Source organism: Choloepus didactylus, chromosome 8 (assembly GCF_015220235.1).
Source record: "Choloepus didactylus isolate mChoDid1 chromosome 8, mChoDid1.pri, whole genome shotgun sequence".
In the NCBI taxonomy this organism is placed as follows: domain Eukaryota; kingdom Metazoa; phylum Chordata; class Mammalia; order Pilosa; family Megalonychidae; genus Choloepus; species Choloepus didactylus.
Window position 1 is genome coordinate 128,124,451 of NC_051314.1, and position 24,843 is coordinate 128,149,293.

Sequence of the window (24,843 nt, forward strand, 5' to 3'; positions counted from 1 at the left end):
TAGCTTCTTTGGGCTCCTGTGGGTCCTCCTTGCTTCTCCTGTGGGCAAACTCTGGATTACATATCTTATTTCTCTCCAAAACGTCTCTCTCAGCTTCTTGTAAAGCACTCCAGCAAAGGATTAAGATCCACCTTGACTTGAGTGGGTCACAGTCTCCATGGAAGCAACCTAAATAAACCAAAGGTTCCACCCACGATAGGTCTGTATCCACAAAGCGGGATTAAAAGAACATGGTTTTTCTGGGGTACATAATAGATTCAAACCAGCAAAAGTCCTAAACCCTGGTACCTACAAAAGTGACCTTATTTGGAAATAGCATCTTTGCAGATGTAGTTAGTTAAGATGAGGTCATATGGAATTACGGTGGATCCCACGTCCAGTATGACTGATAAGAAGAGGGAAATCAGGACACAGAGACACAACGCACAGGAAAGAACACCACTGGAGACGGAGGCAGAGATTGGAGGGATTTATCTACAAGCCAAGGAATGCTGAGCATGGCTGGGCACCACCAGAAGCCGGAGGAGGCAAGAAAGGATTCTTCCCTAGAGTCCTCGGAGAGAACAAAGCCCTGCCAGCAACTTGATTTTGGACCTCTGGCCTCCAGAACTGTGAGAAAGTACAATTCTGTTGCTCTGACCCCCCCAGTTTGTGGTCCTTGGTTACAGTAGCCCCAGGAAACTAATACTGCAGGCATCCAAGTGAAGGCTGATGGGCAGCAGCCAGGTCTGGGCTGCAGAAGCAGTCCAAAGCCTAGCTTTATTCCTTGGCAGGAAGAAGGCTAAGGGCCATCCTATCCTACATCTGGCCCACTATCATCATTTGCATTTCCTTCATGTGTCCCCTCCTACTTCCTATTTCCTCCACCTTAACTATAAAGGACGAATTTGTTGGATTAATCGGAATATTTGAGATAGGCTGGATGGCTCTGAAGGTCATCTAACCACTCCATCCCCAGCATTACAGAGAAGGGTATGGGGAGCTTGCAAGGCTAAAAGTGCTGTCTTCAAGGTCACACACCAATTAGTATGATGCCAAGACTTGACCCCTTCTGACTCTAGGACAAGTAGCAATGCTGGTTCTAAAGGTTTTTAGCTGCAGAAAACAGCAACAGAATATTTCATGTGGATTCATTGTGTTTCTGCATGTGTACAAGGTGTGTGGTAAACAAACGTGCAGGCAGGATGCTAATTCAAGTCACTGACACCTCACTGAAATTCAGAGAGGTAAGCAGCATTATCCCCATGGCATGGATGAGAAAACTGAGGCTCAGAGAGCTTAAGTAAGCAGCTAGCAATATGTAAAACCAGGATTTGAACCCCATCCATCTGCTCTGAAGCATATGTGCTTTCCAGTGCAATGAAGTTCAAAGTTTGAGAAAGAGTATCGAGTTTGCCATTAAACTCTCCTCGCATGCTTTACAAATGAAATCGTAGTGAGGCTAGGGTAGTGGCACTGGTACCTCTTTTGTGCCTAAGACATGAGTCAGTCTTTAAAACCTGGGCACTGCCAATGAAATCCCCTATGAGGTGGATGTGCAGGGGCATCGCTGGTTCCAAGGCTGGCTAAATGAAAAGGTAAGAACTGGTTCTCTAAATTGAATGTGGGCCAGTGTGGTCTATGAAGTGCTAAGGACCACTCCCCGCTTGTCACTGGCAGCTCCTTCGCAGCCAGTGGTCATGCCCTCTGCTCTGGGTTCTGCTCTCCTGGTCTCACAAGACTGGACATCGGGTTGGTGCCGAAACCAGAGGCCTGGCTCCTTTGAGGTGGTTTGGCAAGACACTCTGTCCAATATGAGCCTTCTATATGGCCTGGTGACATTGCTACTCAGCCAGATCCATTCTCTTAGGAAGTGTGAGCACAAGATGTGGGGTGAGCAGTGATCCTATAGCTTGAGACTGTGTCCTGAGCAATGCCGCTGTTGTGGTTTTCCAGGAGGCCTCATCTGCCAAGGGCTGTGCCCAGAGGAACTGCCCAGCACAGAGGCTAAATTCTCACAGGGATTTTTCAGCTTCCTCCAAAATCCTTGAGTAGCCTGAGGTCTCCCAAGTTCTTCAGCCTTCCTAGAGCACTCTTGGCTTTTGTATCCCATTAACAACAATTGGAATCCCCCATTCCCTGTAGCTGAAGGGAATCCTGGTGCTTCTGAGAATCATCAAGGAATGTTTACACATTCCTGCTGCCCATTCAGGTGGTCTCTTCACACCTCAGCTAGCTGCCTCCTGCTTCTCAGCACTTATCTTGCTGTGACAAAGCAAGAGGCATGAATTGAGGATATATACAAAGGGGGATCATATTGACTGACCATGGAAATTCAAAGTGGGTAAGAAGTGGGGAGGGGGAAGGCCAGTGAAAAGGAGAGAAACTCAATGGATGGGAAGCTCTGGTGGCGTCCAAGGATTATTGGAATTGAAGTTCTAGAGAGTGTAAGCTGCAAAAATAGGAGGTGGAATTGAAGAGTGGGATGCGTGAAAGTGAGACAATGGAGGAATTGAAATATTGAAATGATTCGCCCACCAGATGACCATGGGAGTAGGTTGGCTGAGGGAGGGTAGAGGACAAATTCATTGGAAAAGAGATGTTTGAGGAACTACAATTACTGTATATTAAAATCTCCAAGGTTTAAGAGATGAGAGTAATGGCTGGAGAGAGGGACAATGAGCTAGTAGTTAAAAATCATGGAGAAACGACGGCATAACCAGGCAGACAGAGAGGCATGCAGAAAAGGCTTAGTGCATGTGCTATGACAATCATCTACTTTCTGAATTCTGATTTTAAGATAGGTTGATAGAAAGGGCATTAGCCTGCTATGAGTTTATCTCCTGGATTAAATAAGGTGCCAACATCCTTAATAGTTTGCACTGACCCTCCCTGGGCTTTGCTCTCACAGTCCTCTCTTCAGGGGCAAGACTTTTTTGACAACTGTAGAGGGGAAATAAGAGATGTTGTCATTGAAAGAAAATTGTCTCCTTTCTTGTCTCTTCTCTACAGTATGTCTGACTTTAATATATGTCATCACAGTCTATAATACTCCCATTTCTAACATAGAGCTTTGACCTTAAAATAAATATGTGTAAGACAGGAGTGTTGTGTAAAGAAGGCTTTTCCTGATGCTGAGGTTTTGTCTGGTCCCTTTGTTTGGTGCCCAAGAGTGTTTTTATACCTGGGGCATAGTAAGACATGGAATGGATGAGAGATGCACCTTTCTTCTGTAAAGTGGGAGAATGGCAATTGTGAAGGGGGATGGCAGTCAGATCCAGATAGGAACGACAACCATGGAAGCCGAGGTCCAGGAAAGCAATTCTTTTAAACTGTCCAGGACTCCATACTTCTTGGAAAGTCTTCCTGTACTGAAGTTTGAAGACCTCTGTCCTATTTGACACTGGGTCTCAATTCCCATATCTATGTTTTCATTATCTGGGCAGGTTACTGGATAGTTGGGGCGTTTGCTCCAGCCACTCCTGGCCCCGGGAGAAGTGTGGGATAGGCTGAGCAGCCTCCCACCACCCAAGGCTACTGGGCCCCAGCTGCCTCTCTCCCTACTAGCAGGTTGGTGGCACTCTCCCAGACCACACCAAGTGGCTCTGCCACTCCCTAGCTGGGACCCAAGTTTCACCCATTAACTGGTTTAGATGAAATTTTGGATTTAGAGGTGAGACTGGAATGGTTAAGACTTTGGAGGATGTTGGGAAGAAGTAAATGTATTTTGCCCATGGGAAGGACATGAATTTTGGCCAAAGGTAGACTGCTCCATGGTTGAATTGTGTCCTGCACAAAGATCTGTTGAAGTCCTAACCCCTGGTATCACGGAATGTGACCTTATTTAGAAATACCGTCTTTGAAGGTGAGATTAATTAAAATGAGGCTAGATCAGATTAGGGTGGGTCCTAATCCAATATGACTGGTGTTCCTTATAAGTAAAGGAAATTTGGGCACACAGACAGACACGAGGAGAAGGTGATGTGAACACAGAGGCAGAGATTGGAGTTTTGCTGCCACAAACCAAAGAACGCCAAGGATTGCCCGTAACTGCCCATAGCCAGGAAGAGGCAAAGCAGGATTCTCCCTGCGGGTTTCAGAGGGAGCGTGGCTCTGCCAACACCTGGATTTTGGACTCTGGCCTCCAGAAGTGAGACAATAAATTTCTGTTGTTTTAAGCCACCTGGTTCGTGGTACTTTGCTACAGCAGACCCTGGAAACGAAGCGAGTTTTTAGTCTTGGGCAAGTTTACTTAACTTCTTGGAGCCTCAGGCAACAGTAGACATCTAGCAGGCCTGCTACACCTGCTAACTAAAATAGGGCATAAAAAAGAACCTGAACTAGTAAAGGAGGCAGTTTTTGGAGGATGGGATTATAGGATCCATGCCTTACCTTTCTGCGGTATTTGAATTTTGCTGTTAACATGTATATTGCTTCTGTAGTAAGAAAAAAAATTTTTTTAATGTTATGTTTCTTTATTTTTTACATGAATGGTACCAACTCAGTGTTGTAACAGCATGATATGCTGCTCAGAAGCTTTGACCATTATACATTTTTCTGATACATTTTTTTGTATTAAATTCAGTCTTATTGAAATACATTCACACACCATACAATCATCCATGGTATACAATCCACTGTCCACAGTATGATAACATAGTTATGCGTTCATCACCACAATCTATCTGATACATTTTTAAATGAAAGAATTGGTTCTTTAACAGATGGAGTCAAAATACAACAAGGAGGCAGGGTTTGCTGAGAAGGCCGGAGTGTCTGTCCTGCAAGAAGGGGGTGTCCTCCCTGTCGTGGCCCTGGCTTTGACTCCTAGAAGGGAAAGGAAGGGACAGAGTCCTTGGGGCAGTGCCTGGGGCGGGGATTGAGGTAGAGCAACAGTTGCAGTTCAGGGTTTGGGCTGGAAAGGGCGAGGGTGGGGACAGGGGCGGTTTAGCTGAACTCAGCACTTGTTGGGGGAAGAAAGCAGGGGGGGAAGAGGGTGGTTTGAGTTTTACTTTCAGTTTTCGCTCCAAGTCATTTTAGGACGAAACCCTTTTAACGGTCAGATCTCTCGGCCAGATTTCTCAGCAAACCTGTGCTCTCACCTCACCCCGTGTCCTTGAGGGTGGGGTGGGGAAGGCGAGGGGCAGGGACGGGGCTTGCTGCAGCTCAGTGTCGGGGACACCAGAGACATTCATTTATACTTGCAAATCAGCAAATTTCTCACAGTTGGGGCCCTGGTGTCAACTCTATCACCAAATTTGGGAAATTTGGGCAACTCATTCTACCTCTGTACCCTTATTTGTCACTCATTCCATACATGTAGGGTCTAGAAAGGATCTCTAGAGCACAAACATCTGTCAGAGCACCTACTGTGTACCAGGCTGGCATTGCACCTTCAAAGAGGAAGGCAACGTAACTCTTGCCCTCAAGCAGCAACCAGGGTAGAGGGAGGGAAAGAAGCAGTCTGCAAGGTAAGGGCAGTGGCAAGTCCAGCTGGAGGAGGGCCCCAGTGTTAAGAGCTGCCATTTGCTGTTTTCTTGGTCCTTACAATGACCCAAAGTAGGCGTTTTCTTAAAGATTGAGCCATGGGCCACCTATCCAGTCCCCCAGGTGCTTGTCAAAATGCAGATTCCTAAACCTTGCCCCTGCCTTACTGGATAGGAATTTCTAAGGGTTGGGTAGGTGGGGGTCTTCATTTTTGTCAAATATCCCCAATAACTCTCTGGTACTTCAAAGGCTGACCTCCTCTGCCCTGGGGGCATGTGTTCTTATCTCGGTTTTACTAATAAGAAACCTGAGCTCCCAACAATTAACTAAATTGCTCAGGGTCAGCCAATTAACAAGTAGTAGAGACTGGATTTAAACCCAGAGCTTGAGTGGTGGGTGTCCCATTTGGTCTGAGAAAGTCCGGGTTTATGCCTGTTATCCTCACATAATTAACAGCAGCCCCTCTCACTCTTAAAAGCATCCTGGACTGGATAATAAATCACATGGCGGCCCCATTCAGAGCCCCCAAGCTGTCGCTCCATACCTCGGTACTTTGCAGAGGTCCCCAGTGAGATCAGCTAACATGTTTCAGGAACACAGAGAAGGGCGGAGTTGCCGAACCTGGCTGGGGAGGCAGTATAGCAGCAGGGGTGAAGACATCCCAGATCCAATACCCCCCAAATCTCCTCTCTGCCTTTAGGACAGCATTGCAGGCAATGGGCGTTCTAAAACTGATGAATGAAATCCCCAGCTCCACTGAAGGCTACAGCCACAATAGCAACTGTAACAATATGACTCATAATGCACCATTCCAACCACTTTGCAAGTATCATACAGATAAGTTCAGACCCTGAGCAGCGGCTAGAGGGGATTAGGCTAGACAGCAAGGACTTTCTTGCCTGGGAAACTTGCGATCATAATGCACCATTGACCGAGGACCCAGGAGTCCAGTCATCTAGCTTAGTCACGAAGCCATTTCTGATGCAGCTTTTGCAAACTGTGACCTTTCTGGATGGTCTGGAAAAAGTCAACACCCAGAATCTGAGCCCAATATCCAGCGAAAAGGAGCTCATTGTCCCACGTCGGAGTCCTTTAAGAGTGGTGCTGCCTGCACATCTTGAGTAGTTTAGAAACAGCCTTGCCCGGAAGCAGGGGGATGGAGGCGATGACCTCTGAGGTCCCTCTGAGCCAAAGGGGTCTGTGCTCATTGTAACCCCGTGTCAGGACCCGGAGACATTCACGTTTCCTGCTCTTTCACCTTGGGACCAGGGCTGCACGGCCCCGGTACCTGTGTATTTAGTAGGTCATGACCTTTTCCCTGGGTCTCCCAGCCTCCTGCCTAGCCCTCTCTCCCACTCACCGCAGGCCCCTCAGCCTCTTTCTTTTCCTGCATCTCCCTTAGAAGAAGCTTGGGTGTGGATGTGCGATGTGGCCCCTCCTTTCTCTCTACTTCGTCTTGAACACACATCTGGCTTTCCTGGGCCCAGCCTGGGTCTTTCCCCAGGACCTAACTCTTTCCATGAAATGGTGCAAGAGAGCCAAGACACACCCCAGACCTGTCCCCTGCACCCTCCCATCCTCTGGGCAGCAGGGCCAGTGGCCACGGTTGCTGAGGCTTCTGTCAGATGTGCCCAAACTGGCCAGATGTGCCACCTGGCCAAATGCAGATCTTCTCTGAGTGTGCTTTTTAACCCAGAAGACTAGTGAAGGGCATCCCTTGAAGACACTAGCCCTACACATACATTTCTGATTTAGATCATCCTGAATCAGGCAGCTGGAGGGAAGGGATTGGTGGAGGGCCCAGCCAAACAGAGGTTCCCTGGAGCCAGCTGCTTGGCTGGAGCAAAACTGACAGCCCACTAAAAGGAAAGAAAGGCCTAGTTGGAGGGGAGATGGGAGAGAGCGGAGGGGTGAGGATAAGGAAGAGGGTGAGGGAAGAGAGGAAAGAGGGAGAAGGTGAAGAAGAAAAGAGAAAAGGGAAGCAGAAAGGAGAGCAGAAGCAGAGGTCAGGGGGAAAGGGGAGGGTGTTGGCACCCCAAGCAACTTGAGAAACAAAGAGATTTTGGTGCGGGAGCTTCATATTGGGCCTTTAAGAGAGAAAAGGGGCAGGGGGCTGGGGAGAGGTGGCGGGGAGATGGGGACCAGAGACTTATGCTCAGGAATACTTGATTCTTTCAGTAGAACCTCAATCCCCTCCAACACTCAGCTCCTGGCACAGCCCCTGCCAGGGCGTCAGCTGGGAGGAGAGAGTGGAGTGGAGAAAGGGTATTAGAATAACCCGCAGGTGTTGTGCCTTCTGCACCACTCACACTTGTCATGCATCTGCCTTTTATATGTTGGGCACACGGGGGTCAGCGAGATGCAGTTTCCAGCAACACCCTAGGGGATAGGGGCAGTGAGTTCTGTAGGCGTGTGTGGGTATCTGTGTGTGATAGAGCAGAGTACTGAGATTCCTTCTAGAAGGAGAAGAGAATATACATCCAATTTTGCATTTGAGCTGGAGGATTTGAGAGCTGAGAGTCAGATTGTAGTATGGCTCTTAAAACCATCCCAGACAAAGGAGCGGTTCTCTCTACTTGTCAGATAGGGAATCCCAGCAGGAGGAGGCCTAAGGAGCCATCCCGTTCCAAACTGCACCCAAAGCAGGAACCCCGACTCGGCAGAAGGCCCTCAGCCTCTGCTGGTAACCTGACAGGAAGCTCACAACTATGAAAGCCCCTGGCTGCTTGTTTTGTGAGGGCCTAGGCAATTATTCTCAAAGTGTGTTCCTCAGAGCGCTTCTTAAATCCTGGTGTTGACAGGTAATCTTTGGGAGGAGGAAAATAATTCTCTGGGAAAATAGCACTGAGTTAAACAAAATTTGTTTTTCCCCATTTTTTTTTTCCAATTTTCAGTTTTTTTCTTTGTTTAGTTTTGGTTTTTCCCAAAAGACTTTAGTGTGTAGATTTCCAAGACTAACTCCCAAACTTGCTTACTCTGGGAGCTCCCCACATCCCCCCACTAAAAAAAAAACCGGGGGAGGCTGCAGTATATCGTTACTTTGGGATATTCTGCCCCAGTCATAGAAAGAGCTTCCCTATGTTGAAGTGAAAAAAGGCAATGGAAGGGGGCACTGATCTGCAGGCCCCTCCTGGGAGGTCTGGTCTCTAGTTGGCTGTCCCACCTGTCCCCAAAAGCTCTTTGAAAACCCTTCGACTGGATTAAGGATTTGATTAACTTGCTTTTGTTCTCCACGATTTGACCTTGGGTGAACTTCTCCATTTCTTTATGTCCCTTCATTTTTCTCCTCATTGAATAGGGATAACGTGTCCTGATTGATTCGATTGATTCATTCCTGTCTCCTGGAGTGATCTGACCCCCAAAGCGTTTCTGTGTTGTATTATTAGCATCCGCATCCCCAAATTGTTCCTTGTCGTTTCCTCTCCAGCTAGGGTGGAAATATCCTGAGGGCCAAGACTCCTTACCCCAGTGTTTCTGGAGTCTCCCAAACAATGTGACAAGATGGAAATAGCACAGAATGTCAAGCTTGGGGACTGGATTTGCTTCCCCTCCTCGGCCACTTACTAGTTGCGTGACAAGTCACTTAAGCTTCTAGAAAATGGGGTTAACTGAGCTGAGGGACAGTAATTTATAAACTCATGCTAATTGTGTTCTAGGTCCTGTGCAAGATGCTGAGAACCCAGAGAAAAAACTTTGGTTCTTCCATCTCTTTCCTCATTCAGTTTACAAATGTCAATAAGGATGAGGGTCCTGGAAAATCATGCTTACGAAATTTTTGAAAGTCAGCATTCTGAAGAGGGTGGCTGATACATTTAAAAGGCAGGACTCGTGGGTGACATTTCATGGGCTCTGGTCCCCAAACCTTCCCTTTCTCTTAGAAGCAGCCAAATCCATAATAAAGAGCCAGCATACGGGGCATGTTATTTGTTATTCCTAAAGAACTGAGACAAAACTATTTTTTTTTTTTTTTAGCTCAGGTAAACTGGAAGTTAAGGATGTTGGGGGAAGGGGAGGATGAAGGCAGGCGGTGGGGAGGCCCAGGGATGAATGGAGGTGGGAGTGAGCTGGAAGCAGGCAGACAGACCCCCAACACAGACATCAAACCTAAACAAGGGAATGCTGTGAAACCCTGCGTCCGTCAGGGCTCCATCCCCAGCCCCCCTAAGGACCACCCTGGGAAGGCCTCTAGAAAACCCATCCATCACCGACAACAGCCTACTTTCTTTCTCTTCCTGGTTCAATATCCATAGCACAAAAATGTGCTTCACTAATGGAAACCTTGTGCTGGGCTCTCAGAGGGTTGTGGAAATGAGCGGCCGAAGAGGAAGTGGGTGTGTGTGAAAGAGTACGCGCGCGCGCGCGCGCGCACACACACACACACACACACACACACACACACACAGGCACACACCGACAAGCCTAGGCCAAAGCTCCCACGCACATGCATTGATGCCCACGAATACTCCCCACCACGTGCACGCCCACGGAGATGAACAGGGGGAGGCTTTGCTGGAGTCTGAGATTGTTACAGCAGCCGTAACAAAGAGGCAAAGCGGATGAAGTAATTGCTTTCTGGTTCCCCAAATCACCAAGAGGGGGGCTCGGGGCCTCCCTCTTCTGTGTTTCTCAATGATTCAGAGGCTCCTCAGTATGTCTAGCTCAGGTTTTCACTGGTTCTTTCATACCCTATTGGAGGGGGAACAAAAAAAAGAAAGAAAGAAAAAGATCAAATTTCAGTTCCTGTCAATTGCCCCGGGTTTGTGCAATCAACTGTCATTGTGAGAATGCTGCAGCTCTTGGTCCTCAAGGGGCCCGCACGTGGCTCAGAGGCTGCACCTAAACCAGAGCCATGAGCAGCTTTTTCCGTCTCGGAGGGCAGCCCTCCCATCAGAAGTCCCAGTCCTACACCCTCACCACCATGTCATCCGTGGGGCTGTCTGAGATGGCCAGGCAGCACTTACATGCCCGTGAATCAAAACCAAAGGAGGAATGTGGAATGAGCCCTGGGCCATGTCTCAGGGACCTGAATTCTAGTCCTGGATCTGCTATGAACTGGCTGTGTGGCCTCGGTCTGGTCACTGAGCCTCTCTGATCCTTAGAGCTGGGTCCTGAAAAATGAACAGGGCGGATGGCGATGAGCTTCTTCCATGGGAATCTTGTCCTCTGGCAGTTATTTGCATGAATGAAGAGTTGCAGCGGCATGGATAATAAAAAACAGGGGTAACCCAACTTCAATTTTTTTTCTATTTTATTTTCTGTTGATCTTTGGAATGTAACTGGAACACACATTCAGACACTTGGGAACTTCTTCTCTTTCCCTGCCCCCTCTCTTTGCTCCTCTATTTAGCCCTCTTGGCCAAGGGTGGGGGTGGGGGTGGAAGAATGTGAGGCTGGCTGGAGGGGTTGGAGGTGAGGAGGGGAGGAAGGTTTCTGGTTGGGGGCAGGGAGGTTGTGGGGGAGGGAGGCTCTAGGCATAGGAGAATTGATCAGCTATAAGATCATTCTAATTCCGTCCCCTATCCAAAAAGGTAGGAGATTGTGAATAGCACATTCCTCACACGAAATACCGTATATACTTGCCTATGAGAAGCCCCGGGAAAACAGTAGTGTGTGTTTAAATGATGAGCTTCAAGGAAAATAATCAGAGAAGCCCTTGTTCTCCTTCTTGTCAATTACATATTTTAGAGTTAGTTTCCAGCCAAGATGGGGCCCCTGCAAAACTGGGATTGCTTGGGCAATAGCCATGCCTATAGGGGTGGAGACTGAGAAGGGAGAGGGGAACTTAATGGGGAAATACATGTGCTGTTTTTCCTCCACCATGGCTTGGAAAATAGGACATATTTCTTTTGCAACAGCATCATATATGTGAGCATATACGGTAATAGGCATTCCAGAGTCCAGCCGCTGGCCAATCAAGAGTTGGGGCCTTTCTGCATTTTTTCTTTTCCTTTAAGAAAAAAGTTTGGGTCCTCTAAGGAGCAGCAAATCAACTGCAGTCTACAGAGTTGTCACCCCCTCCCCCACCCTTCCTTCCACTGTCGTGGTCAGGGTGGGGGGCAGTGGGTGTGGGGAGCATTAAATTGACATTGGTCCCATCCTGGGGAGAGCCCCTTGGAAACACGTAATCCCAGGATTGGAGCTCGGTGCTGGGCGAGGAGGGAGAGGCTGGTCCAGGAGGAGGTGGCTGACTAGCTGGGGCCATTTTTGGGGGAGGGAGAAGGAAGGAAGAGAGAGAGGAAGAGAGATGGGAATGGGGTGGATGAGAAGGAGGACTCTGCAAATATGTGCATCTGTAGATGCTCGGGCTTGCTCCTGCAGCTCGCCCCCTGATGGCCTCCCTCCAGGGATGGACAAGTGGCAGGGTGGTGGGAAGTAGAAGCAGCTAGATTCAGGAAGGGAAAAGCAGCAGCTGTTTCCCCAGGAGAGGTGTCAAGGAGCAGCTGCAAGCAGTGAAGGGCCCGATGACAATGGAGCTGCCAGCTGTGGGGACGGACAAGCCAGTCAGACTGGGTGTGACAATCTGGCTGGGCCGTCGGGGCAAGCCCTGGGGTTCTCTCCGGGACTTGAAGTCTGGGTCCTAACTCTCCTGTCCCTCTGTCCTCCTTAGGCTTGACCCAACGTGGCAACTCTGCCACCCTGACGTCTGCTAAACTTCCAGACTTGGTTCTCTTTTTTTCCCTTTCACACTCCTAGGCTGGTGACTCATCAGTTCCAGTTGCCCGCCTATTTCTTCTTCACTTCTTGTTTCTCCTTTTGTTTGAGGCTGGGCAGGCCCAAAAGGCAGTGGGACCAATGTCCAGCAACCCGGAAAGGGGCATCTGCCCTCTGGGCACATTTCTTGGTCTGAGCACCCGGACAACTCAGCACCCTAAAACTTCCCTTATTACATCCTTTAGAAGGTGAGTTCTTCTCCAGATGTGGAAACTGAGATGCAGAGGGCAGAAAAATGAACTAGCTCCCAACTCTGGCACCCAACTGTTCACTCACCAAGTATTCACTGAGCACCTATTATGTGCTCTTATGAGGACAAAAAACCAAGATAAGATAAGGATGCCCATGTCCTAATCTGAGCCACTGCACAACCAGCATCACCAGCATCACCAGAGAACTTCTTCAGCTGCAAATACTTGGATCCTGCCCCAGATCTGCTAAATCAGAAACTAAGGGTGTTGTGCCCAGAAATCTGTATTTTAACAAGTCCCCCACATTTTCCTGATGCTCACTAACCTTTGAGAACCACTACCCTAGACAGAGGGCTCCCCAGCTCATTACTGCTTGAAGGCAGGGTTCTGGGCCTCATAATCACTTGAAATCAGTCTTCCACCTCCAAGGTTCCTCTTTCAATGATTTTACCCCAGAAGAAATTTGACTATTTATCCACAGCAGGCTTGGGGTAACTCCCATTTTAAGATGCTGTGTCCTGAGCCCTTTTGACCCTTTGCCTGGTCTCTTGAAAATGAGAATGATCAACTGTAGCTCATATTATGCCCAGTTCCTTCTTTCCATTAATGATTTTAAGCTTCTCCTCCCCACACCTCACCTCCACCCCTCGATAAATGGTTTCAGAGATTTTGCAGAAGGAGTTCAAGTCTAGGAAGGCAGATCACATGGAAGAGAGTTTCTATGCTATGAAGATAGGAAATACAGCAGGAGAGATTTAGGTTAGATAACCGGTTTGGTAACATAGCCATATTGATGTAGATTCTCTTGGGAGTCTCCATTTTAAATATAGCACCCTAAAATTGCCATGGGTACCATCATACTTGTGAGACAACATTTTTAAATTTTAATTTTTTCTTTGTTTATTAGGAAAGTGATTAGGGTATAGCTAGAAGAAAAAGTGATAGATTATGGAGGGGATATGTCTTTAAAAGCCTGACAGAACTGGGGAAGATGCACTTGGGAGATCCTTTTAGTCCAGTGATTTGTATGATGCTGAAGCACAGACAATTTGATGAAAGGCCTCCTTGGGCAAAGAGTCTAAGGATATGGCTTTTTTTTTTTTTTTTTTTGGTTATGGTAGGCCAGACTCTTAACTTGTCTGTAATTCAATTTCTAATTTTTAAAAAAGAGGTAAAAACACCTTTCCTAGGGATTCCATTTTATTTACTTTATTTTCTTTTTTTAAAACTTTTCATTTTGAAATTGTTAGGAGACAGTTTTCTGTGGCATTCTCATGTCTCCATACATCTTATGAGCAGAGCCATGGACAACCTATTTTTCTGAATAATCCTTTCAAGAATGTTTATATAGCAAACAGCCTTGGAAGATAGAGACCACGTCTCCTTTTGCGCTCTAGGATAATGAAGATGTCTCTGTCCAGGACAAATGTTGGGTAGGTTTGCTTGCAGCTCCTTATAAAAGATTGGGTCTTCTAAGTTCCTGTGATGCAAACTTACTGCCTGGGCAGCATCTACCTCCCAAAGGGAAGTAGGAGGGATGCCCGTCCCGTCTCCATGTAAAGGAGAACAGAGGAAACAGTCTCCCCTGGTCATCCACAATGGCAGGTTCACTCCCATGTGGGTTTTAACCTGGCAATCAAAAAAACTTTCAGCTGAAAATTTAGCTGAAAGTGGCTCTAGAATTTTAATTTCCTTAAACACTGGATAAAGTCAACAGAAGTACTCTCTGAAGGAATACACCTTAAATCCTGGCCTCAAAGAATTTCCTCCAAAGAATGAATATGAGCTCACAATAAAAAGTCACACAAGTCACACCAAGAAGCCAGAAATATATGAGCTGAAAATCAACAAAGAAATTGTAGATTCGGATCCACAAAGACTGCAGATATTTTAATGATCAGAACACATATGTAATATAAGCTAATTTCTATACGTAGAGATGATAAAGAAGGCATTTAAAATATGCTCGAGGAACAAGACCCAATCGATATTGACCAGGCACATTTCAAGAAAAGAACTAGATAGAAAACTGGAAAAACTATTGAAATTAAAATTCCCTGAATGGATTAAACAATAGGCAAGGTACAACTAAAGAGAGCATTGGAAGATATGTCTAAACAAAGTGCATAGAATATAATAAGGAGAGACAGAGATAGACTAGATGAGAAAGGTAAAGAGACCTGGAGGCAGAGTAAAAATTGTTAATATGGTTTAACTAGTATTATGGATGGAAAGAAAAGAGAGAAAATAGGGGAAAGGAACATTGGAGGAGATAATAGCAGAAAATTTTCCAAAGTTGATGAAAAGCATGACTCTTTCATGAGTCAAGAAGCCCCATAAATCCCAAGCAGGATAAATCTTGACATATTCATAATACAGGATAAATCTTGATGTATTCATAATACAACTACAAAGCACCAAAGACAAAGAGAAGATCTTAACAGCAGCTGGAGGGAAAAGACTGCTTATCCACTGAAGAAATTTAGACTAACAGAAGACTTTTTAGCAAAAATGAAGAAAGCCAAGAATGAATGATAGTATCTTCAATATACTGAAAGAAAATAACTCTTAATGTAAATGCATATGCCCAGCAAAACAATCTTTCAAGAATGAGGATAAAATGAAGATATTTTCAACAAACGAAAAGTAGTTGAGTTTACTACCAGCAGAGCCTCACTAAAGGAACTTCTAGACTAGGATATACTTCAGATAGAAGGAATGATTCCAGAGTGAATGACTGAGATGCAGGAAAGAATGATGACCGAAAAAAGGATAAACACATGGGTAAAAGTAATTGTTGAATAATGTAATAATAATGAGTAACTGATAGGGGTTTAAAAAACAGAACTAAAATATCAGATCAAAAGAGTGTAAAAGTTGGGGAGGAATGTAGCTAAGGTTGAAACATTATGAAGTCCTTATATTGATCAGGAGATGAATTAAACATATTTATTTTAAGCATTTAAGTTTTTGTTAAGTTAACCATCCATTTAGAGAATAGAAGTGGAAGTGTTTAACTTCCAAACTAGTAGAGGGAAATAGAATTAAAATTTTAAGATAAAAAAGCCAAAAGAAAAAGAGAAGAAGAAACAAAGAACAAAATGGAGAAATAAATTCAAATATATCTATAATCACTATAAATGTAATTGGACTAAACTCTCTAGTGAAAGGTCAAAGATGATTAGACTGCATTTAAAAATCTAAATATATGCTGTGCTCAAGAAGCACAACACAAACATAAGTACATTGAAAAGTGAAAACAAAAGCATGAGAAAAGATATATCTGACAGAGTAATAAAAGAGAAAGCCTGTATAGTTATATTACTGTCAGACAAAACTAACTATAAGGCAAAAAGCCTTATTAAAGGTAAAGAGATACTATTTAATGATAAAAAGTTCAACCCAACAGAAAGATATAACAATTCTAAATTTGTGTCTAACCTGTAACATAACTTAAAAACATATAAAGTAATATTGAAAAAAAAACACAAGGAGAAATTGACAAATATACATTATAGTGAGAGACTTTGATATACATGTTCAATATCTTATCAGATCAAGCAACAGAAAAATAAAAGAATATAGAAGACTTGAACAATGCAATTAACAAACTTGATCTAATGGATGTTTATTGAGTTCTGTACCCAAGACATGGAAAAACAATTCCTTTCAGGTAACTTGGAACATTTAAGAAAATTGCCTGTATGCTATGCCGTAAAGCAAGTCTTAACAAATTTCAGAATCTTGCAGACTACGTTTTTGACTACAAAGAAATTAAAGAAGAAATCATTGACAAAAAGATGATTTTTTTAAAAAAATCCTATGTTTGGACATTTTAATTCACATTTCTAATTATCTCCAGGGTCAAAAAGGAAATCATAAAGGAAATTAGATAATAGTATTAAAGACAATATTTCATATTAAAACTTAGGGAACAAAATTGAAATTGTATTTAGAGGAAAATAAATAGCTTATATGCCTGTATATTAGGAAAGAAGAAAGTCTGAACAGTAATATAAGGTAATATAATAGTAATAGCAACGAAAACATCCAAAATAAGAAGTTAAACAAAACAAAACAAAAAAAATAATCTTTTAAAAAGTAGAAAGATGAAATAATGCAGTAAGGAATTAACGGAACAGAAAAATAGCGAGGACAACAAAGCTGAAAAATGCTTCTTTAAAAAGATTAATTCAGTTGACAACTGCCAGCAAGACTAAAAAAAAAAGAGAAAGGGCACAAAATAACACCATTACAAATATATTTTATGCATGATTGTTCTGTTAAACCACAACTTCTCTAATAAAAATTTAAAAATGATAGAAAAAGAAACGAAAAAGGGGATTTACCTACTGAGGATTAAAATATGAGGTAATATTATCATCATTTTATTGCCAATAAATTTGAAAATTTAAATGAAAAGGATGAATTAATAGCAAAGTATTAATTGCCAAGATGGGCTCAAGAGGAAATGGAAATCCTGAATGATCTTAGAATCATCAAAGTAGTGTAATGAGCAGTTTAAATCTCCCTGCAAAGAAAATACTAATTCCAGATGACTTTATAGATGAGTTGTACTAAACGTTAAAGACAAACATAATTCCAATATTCCTGAGAGAATAGAACAAGAGGGAACACTCTCACAATCATTCTAAGAGACCAGTATAACCTTGATACACAAATCAGGCAAGGTAGTAGGAGAAAAAAAAATCACCGAGCCATTTCACTAGTGAACATAGATGCAAAAATCCCAAACACAGCATTAACATATTGATGCTAGCCACATGTAAAAGAGATAACAAATTGTGACAAAATTGGATTTACTCTACAAATGCAAAGTTGGTTCAACAACAGTAGATTTCTAAATGTAGTTCACCACATGACAGTTAGTTAAAAGAAGAAAGATATATGAACACCTCAATAGAGCCAGAAACTGTTTGATAAAATTCAATAATTTACTCATGATCAAAACTCTTGCCCAACCAGGAATCAAAGATGACTTCCTTAACCTAAGGACTTTTTAACACACACGTGTGACTGCACACACACACACACACACACACTATTATAGTAATCACACCTTCAATAGTAAAATGTTAAAAAAGCTTTCCCTTTGGGATCAGTAACAAGCTAAAGCTTTTTGCTCTCATTACTTTTTGGAAGTTCTAGAGAGCATAATATGAAAGAAAAAGGAAATTATAAAGAATGAAAAGGAGAAATAAAGTCATCATGTTTGCAGATACGTTTGTCTACAGTGATAACCTAAAGTATTCTTCAGTCAAATCACTAGGATGAATCAGAAAATTTATCAAAGTTGCCAGATAATGGATCATTATAGAGAACCCAATTTTTATATACCATCAAAAACCAGAGAGTTTAATTAAAAACAAAGATAACATTTACAAGGGTAACAAAAAATAAGATATCTAGGAACATATTTAACAGATGTGCAAAACTTTTATGAAGGAAAATATTTAATTTTATCAAGATTTCTTAGAAAAAAAGATTTCTTAGAACACAAAATGCATTCATCATAAAAGAAAAAAAAAATGGTAAATTGGATTTCATCAAAACTAAAAAGCACTGTTGGGAGAATAAAAGACAAGCCACAAATAGATACTATCTGATAAAAGGATTGGTATCCAAAATATATAAAGAATCATCACAGCCCAATGATAAGAAAACAAACAACTCAATTGAAAAAAAAAAAAAAAAAGAGGTGTAAAAGATTCCAACAGATCCCTCCCCAAAGAGATATGAATTGGGGGGGAAAACACATAAAAAGTTGTTCAGCAACATTAATCATCTAGGGATGTGCAAATTAAGATCATGAGATACCACTGCATATCTATTAGAAGGCTAAAATAAAAACTAAAAAAACTAACAATACCAAGTGTCAGTAAAGTTGCAGAGCAACTAGACCTCAAATACATTGCTAGTGGGAATGCAAAATGGAGACAGCCACTTTAGGAAATTTAATATAAGATTAAATATGTATTTGCCATACGACTCAGCAATTTCACCCTAGGTATTTACCTAAGAGAAATGAAAATATAGGTACACAAAAAAAACCTGTATGCAGAATATAATGACTTTATTTTTAATTGCCCAAAACTGGAAACAGCTCAAATGATGGATGAGTGGATAAACAAAGTGTGATACACACTCATACAATGGAACACTACTCAGCAGCAAGAAGGCACCAACAACTGATATATACAACAGGGTGATTGAATCTCAAAAGCATTATGTCAAGTGAAAGAAGTTAAACACAAAAGGCTACATACTGTATGCTGCCAGTTATGTGATACTCTGGAAAAGGCAAAACCATAGGGATAGAAAATAGATCAGTAGTTGCCAAAACCTGGGTATTGGGGGAGGGGATTGTCCCCAAGGCTGCATAAGGGAGCTTTTTGGGGTGATGGACTCTATATCTTGGATGTGCTTTTGGATCACGACTGGGGTTGTCAAAATTCATAGAACTGTACACGTAAAAATGGCAAATTTTACTGTATGTAAATTATACCTCATCTATCCTGCCTTTGTAACAATATATCCTTTAAGGACACATCCTTGAATGGCAAAACTATTTCTAAAAGCAAGTCACCTTTGAGAGTGAAGGAGGGCAACAGGATTCAGGAGCACACAGGGGACCACAGACGTTTGATAAAGTTCTGTGTCATAAGCAGAAATGGATGGAAATGAATTGTTAAATTGGAATTATGTTATTCTGGAGAAAGTGATGGAACGGTAACCCTGTCCTCTTGGCCTGGATCGGGTTCGTCAGTCATTCGTTCACCTTGGAGGGCCTTGGGGAAACGGGAGGTGATCGAAGGGGCAGAAACCCTGAGCAGGGAAGGGAAGGGCAGCCGCTGCTGTCTCCCGAGTGGGTTTCTCCGTCCTGCCTTGCTGAGCACTTGCAGGGGTACCTCTAGTCTGTCCCCACCTTCCCCGCCCTGCCCTTGGGAGTGAAGAAGGCACCTATTTCCCAGTCACCGAGGGGAGCCTCAGGCAGGTGACCATTCTGCTCCCTCTCCCCCCACCTCACCAGTCACACATAATTTCTTATTTAAAGACACACCTCAGAGGGACGTCCTTGAAGGCAGGGACCACATGAAGTGATGGAAAGAGCATGAACTTTGGAGTCAGAACAGGTTTGGAATCCAGGCTGGTTCACTAATTTGAATGCCCTTGGGCAAGTTAATTAACTCCTTGTAGTCACTATTTCCTTGTTTATAAAAATAGGCACAGTGGTATTTGCCCACCTTGCAGGGCATTGATGTGTTTTGAAATAGATCTTGCAAGTAAAATTGACAGGTAGATCCGGAAGCCCCATAGAAAGGGGCAGGGGGAGGCTGGTGGCTTCCCTGGAAGACCAGCTCTCTGCTACCAAGTGGATCCCCAAAGTGGCATGATCTGGTCCTCCCTCCTACTGGCCAGACAGTGGATCTCAGCCGTGTCTCAGGGTGGGCAGGACTCTTGGGGGGCTGCTGGCCTACCCTAACAGAGACAGCTGTGGACATCAGGATGGAATTGCTAACACCCATTTTCTCCTTGAGATTAAGCAACTTGGGAAGTCAAGTTACAGTCATATGGCTGCTCAGTGAGTCTAGAATAAAAAGTGGAAGTTAGCCGTCAAATTACAACGGGTAGTAGTATCAGGTGAGGATCATTTTGATGTGTCCATAACCACAAGCTGCCTTTAGGACCCAGGTTCTCTCTCTCTAGGTCAGTGCTTGGACAATCATTGCCCTGGATTTTCTCTAGGACCCCCTTTTTCTGTGTTTCTATTGCTGATGTCCTCGTTAGGACTGACTGTCCTTTCTCTAGGTAGCCCTTCAAATAAGTTCCGCTGTGGGCTGGATGACCAGAGTCATTCTTTCTTTAAGGTAATTGCAAAGTCTGCTCTGTTGCCCTGTGTGTTCATTTCAGGTTGTTGGAGAGCAATTTTCTTGCCCTAATTTCTGAATACCTGGGGCAGAGTGGATGGGGAGAGGGGACTTCTCAGTGTCCCACTCACCCACCTGGAGAGTGTGCTGGGTAAATGTTCTCCTTCCGTGTCTGTAAGTGTTTGATTCGTTTATGCTGTCAGTTTATTGAGGCTCTCCGTGCGTGCGATTGTGTGTGTGGCTCCAGCACTGTGAGGGTCTAGCTGGGCACTGCCCGCACATTATGCTGCTTGATGGTTTTTCCTTGCTGGAGAGAAGGCCGCCCAACCCCCAGCACAAATCACTGAACACAGAAGCATTTTCCCAGGTGTTTTCTTAAGAATGGAGAGAGAGTTTCATGGGTTGCTGGACATTTTAATACCTTCCAGCCTATTAGAGAACTGGCCCAATCATTCAGATGCCTGGACATGTGGGTATTAGTGAACAAACTAGGAATGTTGTCCAATGTCAGGTAAGTTCTTCTTACCCACATGTCACTTAATTCTTAACAACTACCTTGTGGAGTAGGTATTATGTCCGTCGTACAGATGACAGAACCAAGGCTCTAAGAGGTTAAAACACGTGCTGGTGGTCACACTGCAAGTAACAGTGAAGATGGGATTCAAACCCAGGTCTGTGCAACACCAGAGCTCTTTGTTATGCCCAGAAACTGTGGTACCAAGAGCCCCAGAAAAGGTGTACCCCTGGGAGCACTACTCAGCCCCCCACCCACCATCTTGGACATATGACCTCCCGACGCTCTGTGGGAAGGCTCTCATGGCCTACGGGGTCAAGGCTGGTCCCTAGCCAGCCATCGAGACCTCCCCAGTGGGGCCCCAACATCCCTCTTCAATGTCCTCCCTGCTATAGACCACAACTTCTGCTGCATAAGGGGTGTCTTCCTCAGGGGTTCTCGGACTTACCGCCCTCTCTGCTGTGACAACCATCATGTCACAGCATTGACCTTGGTGCTTGCAACTTCTTTACTTTTATTTTTCTTAAATAAATTCAGTTTTATTGAGATATATTCACCTACCATACAACCATTCATGGTGTACAATCAATTGTTCACAGTACCATCATATAGTTGTGCATTCATCACCTCAATCTATTTTTGAACATTTTCCTTATACCAGAAAGAATAAGAATTAAAAAAAAAAGTAAAGAACACCTAAATCATCTCCCCATCCCACCCTATTTTTCATTTAGTTTTTGTCCGATTTTTCTACTCATCCATCCATACACTAGATAAAGGGAGTGCGATCTGCAAGATTTTCACAATCACACTGTCAACCCTTATAAGCTACATTGTTATACAATTGTCTTCAAGAGTCCAGGCTACTGGGTTGGAGTTTGATAGCTTCAGGTATTCACTTCTAGCTATTCCAATGCATTAAAACCTAAAAAGTGTTATCTATATAGTGCGTAAGAATGTCCACCAGAGTGACCTCTCGACTCCATTTGGAATCTCTCAGCCACTGAAGCTTTATTTCGTTTCATTTCGCATCCCTCTTTTGGTCAAGAAGATGTTCTCAATCCCATGATGTTGGGTCCAGATTCATCCCTGGGAGTCATATCCTGCGTTGCCAGGGAGATTTACACCCCTGGGAGTCAGGTCCCACATAGGGGGAGGACAGTGAGTTCACCTGCCGGCAACTTGTTTATTTTGAAAGCCATGGAAAGTACTGGAAGGCAGGAAGGTGAGAATAGGCCTGAGCTAAAAAGGTGGTATCTCTTCCTCTCTGATCTGGGGATATTGACTCTTCCTGCCACTCCGTTTACCCTGCCTTCTCAGTGACAGCATATCTAGTAGAAGTCACCAGTGGTGTCTAAATATTTTGTTTTCCTCAATGTGTGGTACATGCTGACCAAATGCTTGGTGTATGAATGAATGATGGAATTGAAACAAACAAATCAATTGCTGACAAGTAGGAGAAAAGACAGGGGCTGAATAATACCAGTTGTTACAAGATGGTGGTTGGTGCCTAGTGGGAGGGGGAAAAAAAGAAATTTAGGGCTTCTCAAAGGGGCAGCTTGGTATAGATGCTAAAAACACAAGCTTTGGATTGAATAGGGTTTGAATCTGAGCTCCTCCACTCAACATGTGGGTGACCTTGGTTAAATTACTTAACCTCTCTGTACTTCCGCTTTATGGTCTGTGAGAAGAGGATGAATACTTACTTTGCTGGGCCACTGTGGTGATTAAATCAGATACTTTGTGTAGGTGGAGGGGGAATGTTCCACAAAGCATAGCACATTATTTTTGGAGAGGGAGGGAAGGAGGAAGGGGAGGCTGAGAGGTAGAACACATTTATGGAGATTGGGAAGTATGCCCTGTGCCATCCTACTCTGGCCCTTTGACCACCGGTATCTTTGTTGTGTTAGCCGAGACATCCTGGAACCCCCATGGGACTCCCCTGTTCCTGGAAGAGACAGCAACATCTGTCTGCTGGGTGGAGGCAGGGGAGGGGCAGCTGTTGGCAGGGGAGCTGTTGGGAGGATGTTCATAGTCAGGTGGGATGGGATGCAACTGAACCGTTGGTTTATTTCAAGGTTGCAAGACCTCCAACTATCTCTTCCTATAAGCTGCCCTGGCACCAGGGCCCAAGAGCTGAACTAAGCCAGATGTTTCCTCTCTTTCACTATCGAGGGACGGCTTGGGGGTGCAGGGGAGGGAGGGGTAGGAAATGAAGGCAGCAAGAGACTCTTTACTCGGGAGCCCATCCTTCCCCACCTCCGTCCGCAGGCTTGGAGCCACTGCTCTCTGCCATTCTAGCAAGCACACAACGAATATTAATCATACTGCAAACCCACGGTCAAGCCAAACCAAGGACAGGGGCGTGGTGTGGTCCATTTCCTGGAGTTGCTCCTTGGGAGGGAACTTCGGGGGGTGGTTAGAAACTTCTGCCCAACTCACTGAAAAATAACTCGGGCGTGAGAGAGGATAAGAATAGCTCTTTGTGTCATTTGCACCACTCGGGGAAACAGCCTTTCAAAGGGGCAGGGACAGCGGCTTGGGGAATTTCAGTAGCTCCAGCTTACACCCACGGGATCTTCTGGGCATTGATTTTTCCATCTGTAAAATGGGGAAGTATACTGATACCTGTCTGAATGACCCCGCTCCTTCGTGGGAGGATTTCAGGAGTACCGGTTGCCATGGCAGTGCTTTATAAATGTGCAGGATCAGCAAGAAAGCCATTTGGTGGGGCATCGGCCACGCACGGATGTTGGCTAAGGTGGGGAAAGTACCTAAAGTGCCCTTCCACCTGCCACACCCACGGAGGGGCCTCGGCGGCAGAGACAGGTGCACCTCCTCCCAGATAATGCTGAAATCATTGTGGGTGCCCAGTAAGCACTTCTTGGCTACCGCCCGAGAGAACAACCAAAAGCCACTTGGGACCTAAGATCTCCTGCACCAATTAATCATTTTGGGGACTTTGGTTTAATCCCCTTCCCTGAAATATGTCTTTTTTTCTCATACAAATGAGTTTGAGGCCCCAGAGAATCAGGGTGTGGATCAAACAGAGGTGGGTGAGTATTTTTTCTTGGTGTCATCTCAGTTTCTATTTTTAAGGCAAGGAGGCGCCTCCATCCCTCCTGAGACTCAAAACACCCAGCAAAGTTGGTGGCATCTTTACGGTGCTGCTGAGAAAGGAACAGATTGCCTCCAGACGTAATAAGCTCTCCGCCTTGGAGGGTTCAACAAGAGCAGCGCAACTTTTCCCAGGGTTACACACTGAGCTAAGCAAGTACTTTGTGACTATCATCTCAGTTGTTGCAACATCCCTGTGAGGAGGGGACTGTTATCACCCCCATTTTACAGATAAGAAAACTGAGCCTCCAGGAGGTTAACTTGCACCAGGTATCACAGCTACACGAGGATCTTCTAAAAGCTTGGAAATCACACTGCTTGTCATAGGAACGGCCCCGCCAGGGCACTGCATGGTCTAACTGGACAGCAATGACTTTTTCCCCAAAGGGAAGGCCTTGGGTTAAACCTCAGGAAAGCTCCCCATGGTCAGCTTTGCACACATTCCACCTCTGGGCTGACTTCCCACCCAAGGCTGCCCCTACTCCCACCCCAAGCCAGAGGGGACTGGGAGGGAGAAAAGCTAGAGGGGTTCAGCAGGACCTGGGAACCGGACAGCAAACTGGAAATCATATTTTCATCTTCTCACAATAGTGATACTGAATGTGTGCATGTGGGATGGGGGGTGGGGGGAAGGAGTTCTATGCCTGTAAGAATCCCTCCCTCCCTCCTTCCTTCCTTCCTTCCTTTCTTCCTTCCTTCCTTCCCTTCTTTTTCTTTCTTCTTTCTTTTCCTTCCTTTCTTTTTCACCAAACCACAGAACAGCTACACATTCTTTGGCAGTTTCCTGTGGATGAACTTTAGATTTTGAGGAGAGCGATAAAAAAAAAAAGAAGAAGAAGAAGAGAGTAGGTGTGGGGGGAGGAGAGGGAGCCAGAAAGCATGCACGTGCACGCGCGCACACACATGCACACACACACACCCTCCACACACACGACTCCTGGCAATAAGGAAGTGA